At 37.1% G+C, this 7237-nt stretch overlaps 1 pseudogene; it reads left to right on the top strand.

Annotated features, from left to right (window-relative positions):
* Positions 1–683: 683 nt before the first annotated feature.
* On the top strand, positions 684–1621 carry LOC145772385 (zinc finger MYM-type protein 1-like; annotated as a pseudogene).
* Positions 1622–7237: the final 5616 nt, after the last annotated feature.

Raw genomic sequence — 7237 nt, 5'->3', positions numbered from 1 at the left:
AAAAGCTAAATTTTTTCAACATACTATCTCAATAAACATTTTGTACGTTGAAACAATCAGTTATTTTGTGGTTTTGTCTTTGTGAAATTTCATTCATTCTTCAATGTCGTAGGTCTCAGGGTAAGTCTTACCACAAACCAGCTATGCTGCTAAACTGTATTATTATTATTTATTTGCATCAGACCAATAAGTCCATATTAATTACCATACATCCAAAAAGACAGTTCAAAAAGCAGTTCAAGAATAATCACAATAACCCAGTGAACAGAATGCTGTTGCAGAGAATTGTTAACGAGTAAGCTGCGAATGGCACATTTGAAATACGGCGGTTTGACAAGAGCTTCAGAATTGCAAAGATCATTTATGTAACAATTTTTGTAAGATTGACATCTACATAAAAAGTTGTTTCTAGGCTTGCGAAATAGGCTAGCCTACTGCATCAAAGGTCAAAATATTTTGTTCCGTTTGAATAGTACGGGCAGGGCCGGATTAAGGCGGGGGCTGATGGGGCTGCAGCCCTAGGCCCACCAAAACAATAGGCCCACCGATAACAACTTACTATAAGAGCAACTGACATGCTTATTATCAGGGACGAAAATCATAGAACGAATGCTAACTGTGTAAACCAGTGGTTCTTAACTCATTTTCCAACAATTAAGCCTTCGTCTGACACACGTTGGGAGGCACATGATATGACGTTATACATGCGCTAAGAAAAAGTTATCAAGCAGTTCTTCAAGTCTTGAAAGCAATGTCTGATGACAATGACGAACAATCACAGACTAAAGAAACAGCCAAGGGGTTTATCTTGTCAATGGAAAAGCTTGAAACCGTTATTTTAATTGAGTTATGGTCTTGCATAATGGAACGGTTTCATAAAACTAGTCGGGCGCTGCAGGATAGCAAAATTGCTTTGAATAAGGCAACAAATCTGCTTCAGGGTCTACATAACTTTGTTCAAACATTTAGATCCCGATTTCAAGAATTCGAAGAAACGGCAAGAGTATTAAGTGGCTGTCATCATTATATTGAAGAAATTTCAAGAAAGAAGAGAAGAAAAGTATGCTTGGATAGCGAAGGTGGTTCTGAAGACACATCACTTGATCCATCGAGCAGATTCAAAATAGACTCATATTTGCCAATCATTGACCAAATTATTTTGTGTATGAAATCCCGAATTGCAGCATAAGATCGCCTTCAAATAAGATTTTCGTTTCGAGCGGAATTAAACAGCATGTCTAACTGTCTAACTGTAAAATTGAAGAGAGTGCTAAAACATTGCTTCACTATTATCCAGATGATCTAGATTTTAGCAGAATCACTGCCTGAAGAGATGATTCATTTTTCTGCACTGGTAAAACAACACCATTTTAACAGCAACTGCAGCAAAAAAACTCAAATGTTTAAATTCATCAATGAAAATGAATTTATGTATGCATTTCCTAACGTATCTGTTGTACTAAGAATGTATCTTTGTCTGATGATTTCTAACTGTTCAGGCGAGCGCTCATTTTCAGTGCTTAAAAGAGTAAAGAATCAACTGCGTTCATCCATGGGCCAGAAAAGATTGCATTCCTTAGCTTTATACTCTGCATTGAAAACAAAATTTTGGAAAAAATAGACACCGATGAAAATGATGTTATTAACAGCTTTGCTTTGTCTAAATCCAGAAAACATGTCATTCGAATGTGTTTAAATAAGTAAATACTGTACTTCGGGTATAATTTTTGTTATTTCATTTTAATTCTGATTGGTACAATAAGGGGAATGAAATATAATATAGGCCTCAGATTACCAATAGCCCCAGGTCCATCAAAACCTTAATCCGGCCCTGAGTACGGGCACTAGCATAACGAGGTAGGCTAATCCATGCAACATACGCAAGGCATCGATGTATGCAACAAGCAAAATGATTGGTAGACGTAGGCCTATAAGAGAAATGACACCAAAGTTGACACGCATAAAAAGAAACACAATGCGCCTGAAAAAGCAGGTTTTTGATAGAAATTGAACACTCACTATAATAATAAACTTGTTACTTTTTTGTTTGAGAATTATTAAAATAAAGTTCAACCAGCCTAGGGACAGTAGATACCGGGACGCGCAACTCCGTTGTTCCGCCAACATTAGAAGGGTTAATAGCCAATTTGACATTTTTTTCACGCTTTGTTGCTCGCTTGTTTTCAACTAAAAACCTTAAATTACTTTAAAACCAACTTCATTCTTCTTATATAACCTATAAAATGTACATTATTTTGTAAATCAGAAAAAATCGTAACCCTTCTAGTGTTGCGGATAAGCCAAAAGCGGATGTAGTTGCGCATCCCGATATTCTACTGTCCCTAAAACAGCCTCATGTTTAAAAAGAATATATATTTCGCTACATAATGAGCATCTTCAGTTCTTATTCAAATAGAACATATTCAAATAGATTCTATTTGAATAAGAACTGAAGATGCTCATTATGTAGCGAAATATATATTCTTTTTAAACATGAGGCTGGTTGAACTTTATTTTAATAATTCTCAAACAAAATTTTCGATGTGATCAAGTCAACCGCTTCTTGCTGACGGCGTGCCAGGGTTAGGTCTCGGTGTCTCAGAAGACATTCACTTTATCAAACTTGTTACTTTTAACACTTCTCCATCAGTAGCAGTAGCGTACCTAGAAAAAAAATTAGGGAGGGGCTAATTCAGAAATGTTGGCCGAGTGATCAATAGGCCAATGCTAGTGGCCTAGCCAGGAATTGTGAAAGGGGGGGGGGGGCGGCGGGCAAATCCAGACGGCGTGTTCGCCTAAAACGACACCCAGCGGCGGGGGGTCTGGGGGGCCTCCCCCAAATTTTTTTAAAAAATTACTTTGAACTTGGTGTATTGATGTATTCGGAGAGCGTTTTCAACAAAAATGTAGGTATGAATATTCCTGTAAAATGGTGCTGTCCGGTGGATAGCAAAAGGATAAGATCATGTTTTCTTCGGCAGTTTTCAGAAATAAAGCTTAGTCTCTATGTTTTCTTATTGCTAATTCCTGGCTGAGATATTTGAATGTTTGGTATTGGCAAAACTCGCTCTTTTAATACAGTTTTGTTTTAAAATTAGGCAAACTTTGTTTTAGAGAAATAAAGAGACTGAAAGCATCATTCTCAATATCGTGACGTCACATGTGTGCCAAAGGGGAAGAGTGAAACTCCCCCCCCCCCCCCCCCGGCTACGCCACTGGCCAATGCCCATTCCTTTGATTAATATTTAAAGGCACTTACAGCCATGCTACTAGCACCTTCGGCATCTTTATCTTTATGTCCACTCTCGCAATCGTCTATAGATCTCGACTTTTTCGACATGTATGACAAAATAGAATTAGCTTTTTGTTTGCCAACACAAATAAGTGCGAAAACAACAACCATCACGAAAACAGTTTGAAACAAAACACTAATTTTGTAAACAGTAAATTTGATGTGGACGTTTTTCCTACTTACAAAACATTCAAAATTAGTTCGTATTTCAACTAAAGTCCCAGGCGCTTTGCCTCTCTGCTCAAATGTCGTACAGTTTTACATCTCCATGAGATTCCGCATTGACGTACGGTACATCGGTATGTCCATCAGACATTTGACCACGAGAGTACGGAGCATCTGAACTTGAGGGAGTTAAAGAAAAGTGCCGTCAAAGACCATATCATGGAGTGTTCTTTTTGCACAGATCGAAAATTCTCTGCTGACTCATTTCAAATTTTACACAAAGGCAAATCCCAATTTGACACCAAAATTCAGGAAACAGTGTTAATCAAACGCTGCAACCCAAATTTAAACAAACAATTATTTGCTGGAGGTGCGTCCATTCTCCTCAACATTTACTTGATGTATCACGTTCCCGGTGGTGCAAATTTTTTTGTAGTTATTTATGTAGTTGCCTTTTCCTAATGTAATTTTACCTTCAAGAAGTTGAAACTCATTGCATTTTTATAAATATTTGCAGGTTCCTAATGAAGGCTTAAGTTAAGCCGAAAACGTTGGACTGATAAAACTATTTGTAAATATGTAAAATATATTGTTATAATGTTCAATCCTGTTGTATTGTTGTGTCTTATTCATATCTAACATGTGAGCAAAAGGTATAAATGGGAAACATACAAAAACTTTATTTTTGGTGGCGGGTTTTGGAGGGGCTTGAGCCCCCTTAGCCCCATGCTGGGTGCGCTACAGATCATTAGAATTAGGTAGTAGAAATGGAAGCATAATAGTTACGTGGAAACATCGTCAAACATATTAGAAGTAAAAATATAAATCGATTTTGTACTGATTCACAGACGTCTTGCACGCTACCGCAATGCACATTATCATGCCATCATGGTGAATGAAAACAAATAGCCGTCTTAATTTCGGTAAAAAAAATAATGGGTAAACAATATATCGTAGTAGAACAACGGTAAGCCCAGTCAAACCGGTGCTAGAAAGAAGCCAACTACGGATTCAAAGCTTGGAAATTTCTATATTTGAAATACATGTAAGACCAAGTCTAAATTGTTATGTTACAATGTTAACTGTCATGTTATATGACAACTTGGATTTGGACTTTGCCTTATATTTACTTTAGATACATGAATTTCGTTAGTTTGACAAAGTACACCAAGCAAGATTGCGTAGTAGGCTGGCGCAAAATCTCGAAAAAAAATTTTTTTTCTTTTAAATTTTTCGTCAGTTTCGAATATTGTTCCTTTTGGTAAATGTATCTCCTACACCAAATTTCACAAAAAAATATTAACGTTTGACCCTGGTTCACCTGGTTTGAATTTTTTCAAAATATCGAATTTTCGCTTATCCCTGAAACTGCTCACCCGCTATCTTCTAATGCACTCTAGCATCTTAATGGACACAATAAGAGGCAGTAACGCAAACTTGTAGCAAGCAAAGTGGTTTAATTAGCAACTCCATGAACACTGACACATGTATTACTCTCAAAATGTCGAAGTCTACCACATTTCAGTAATGATTTTCTTTGTGCACCCTTCACGTAGTAAATGTCTACTGCTTTCAGTTTCTTGAATCATTTGACGATGTTTATCGATTTTCACAGGCCAACAAAACTTTTTTTTATATAAAGGCAGGACATGTGAGAGTCATTTTAAGGTATTTCGAGGCCCCTGATTCTGAAAATGCACTAAGTTTTCTCGAATTGGCTTTAGTTTTTGAGTTACAGCAAAAATATTTTTTTCGCAATTTTGAGCCCCTATAGATTTAACGTCGTGTCGTTTACTACATAAACAAAACTGGAAGTAATCCCAGGCACATTTCTGAGTTGTATAAACGCTATTTGGAACCAATCACGTTGATTACAACCCTAACAAACAGCTATTTAACGTTTACTGGCTTAGTAACAATCAAAATATGATGTGAAGTAAGCCTGAGGATACAAGATGTAGAATATATAACTTGCGTTTTGCATTAATATATTTGTTGATTTCAACAGTCTCAGACTTAGGCTACTAAGTAAGCTACAAAGTACAAACAAAATGCATACATTGTTTTGCTTAACAAACTAGACAAATAAGCAAAACAAAGCTATCGATGAACAAACGCAACTCTTTATTATGATTGGCCGACTGAGCAACACCCATCAAGGTACGATGGCCATTTATATAATTACAGAATATAAAGTTATGTTCTTCAGTAAAGTAGCTGCTTAGAATTTTATCCTTGCTGCGGAAGAACGTAATCTTGGCCTTGGAGTCAAGAATGCCATGTTGATCAAGATGAGGAGCCAAGATTGCAGCTACCACTTTTGATAACTAAATCTTTAACTACTACAGTAGGTGGTAGAAATGGTTTTGAGAAAAAAACTTGATCTTGCTCCAAAACATTACTGAAGGTATTGAGGTTACTCTCAGTCATGCTCGTTTTCCTATTGTTTCAAGCAAATCACCACTTGAAACTAGAGAGGGCAAACAAAAAACAGAAATAGCAACGTCCATGCAATGACTGCCTTGCACACTCCATGTAAACATGATGTTCCAACTTCCTTCGAACATCCTCACCGTGCAGAAGTATCAATTTTCATGGTGATTCCACGGCTCTCTTTATGCCATGGCACTCTGAACTTCTTAGCCTTGAGCCCAGAAACGGGTTTGAGTGCAATGTTTGCATACTTTAGGAGGAACCCAGGACATCTTGATCACCCAGCTTCATGTCAAAGTAATAATAATAATGCTTGTTTTTATATAGCGCTGTATCTATCGCAGAATGCCTTGGTCCTCTGCGTTGCCTCATGCAGCAAAATATATCTGGGTTGTTTGTACAGCATCCTACTTGTCAAAGGCATATTATATTTGCCTATATGCCATTTATTTAGCCTATAGGCTAGACCAGAAAAAAACTTCTTGCAGCAAAGACTTGGCCTTAGCAAAGGCTTAGAATAAAACTTCATTTGTACAAGTATCCATTTCAGTACGCCTTATACCTTTTCAATATAAAGCTGCATTCATAAACACATGACTTTCGGGATATTTTTCTTGTGATGTAGACCTACTGATTCACAACTGTTTTCATTGAGTACTTATGTCTCTCTTAGGTTTAACACAGTTCATTTCAACCTTTGCTTGCGTGTTGAACTTTCGTGCAATATGAACCAATTGAACTAGACAAGTGCAATTATGACATCATAATGGTGAACAGGGCTGAAAATAAGTAATTTGCTAATTGAAATCTTTGAGAAACGATTTCAAAAATATGTTCATTGTCGAATATCTCGAAAACTAGAGCCAATTCGAAAAAACTAAGTGCATTTTCGGAATCAGGGGCCCTGAAATACTCTAAAATGACTCTCATCTTTCGTGGCAAAATTTTTTTGTTGGTCTATATCAGGGGTCACCAACCTTTTTTGCATGCGGGCCACTTTGGTACTAAGGAGAGCTGTGGCGGGCCGCACTAATAAAATGATAGGTAGGTTGACTCTTATGCTAGAAAAGAACGCACTTTGTACCCAGTATCCAGCGTTACATGTTGTTCATACTTATGTTCGAATACCGCAGCAACAAAATTAATCGAACAACGCTACTGCCAGGCCAAGCTCCTTTTACAACACTTTTGACTTTTTTAACAATGCCTAATAAACGAGGCCACTTGTTTTGTGCACTTATAGCGAGGCGAGCGGTTTCATCAGAATATTCATCGCCAAGCAAGAGTGGTGTTGTTACTTTACTTCGCAAAAGATATCTTGCAATTAACAGTTTCAGACTTTCAGTG

This window comes from Aplidium turbinatum, chromosome 6 (genome assembly GCF_918807975.1).
Source record: "Aplidium turbinatum chromosome 6, kaAplTurb1.1, whole genome shotgun sequence".
In the NCBI taxonomy this organism is placed as follows: Eukaryota; Metazoa; Chordata; class Ascidiacea; order Aplousobranchia; family Polyclinidae; genus Aplidium; species Aplidium turbinatum.
This window is presented reverse-complemented; position numbering and strand designations above follow the sequence as displayed.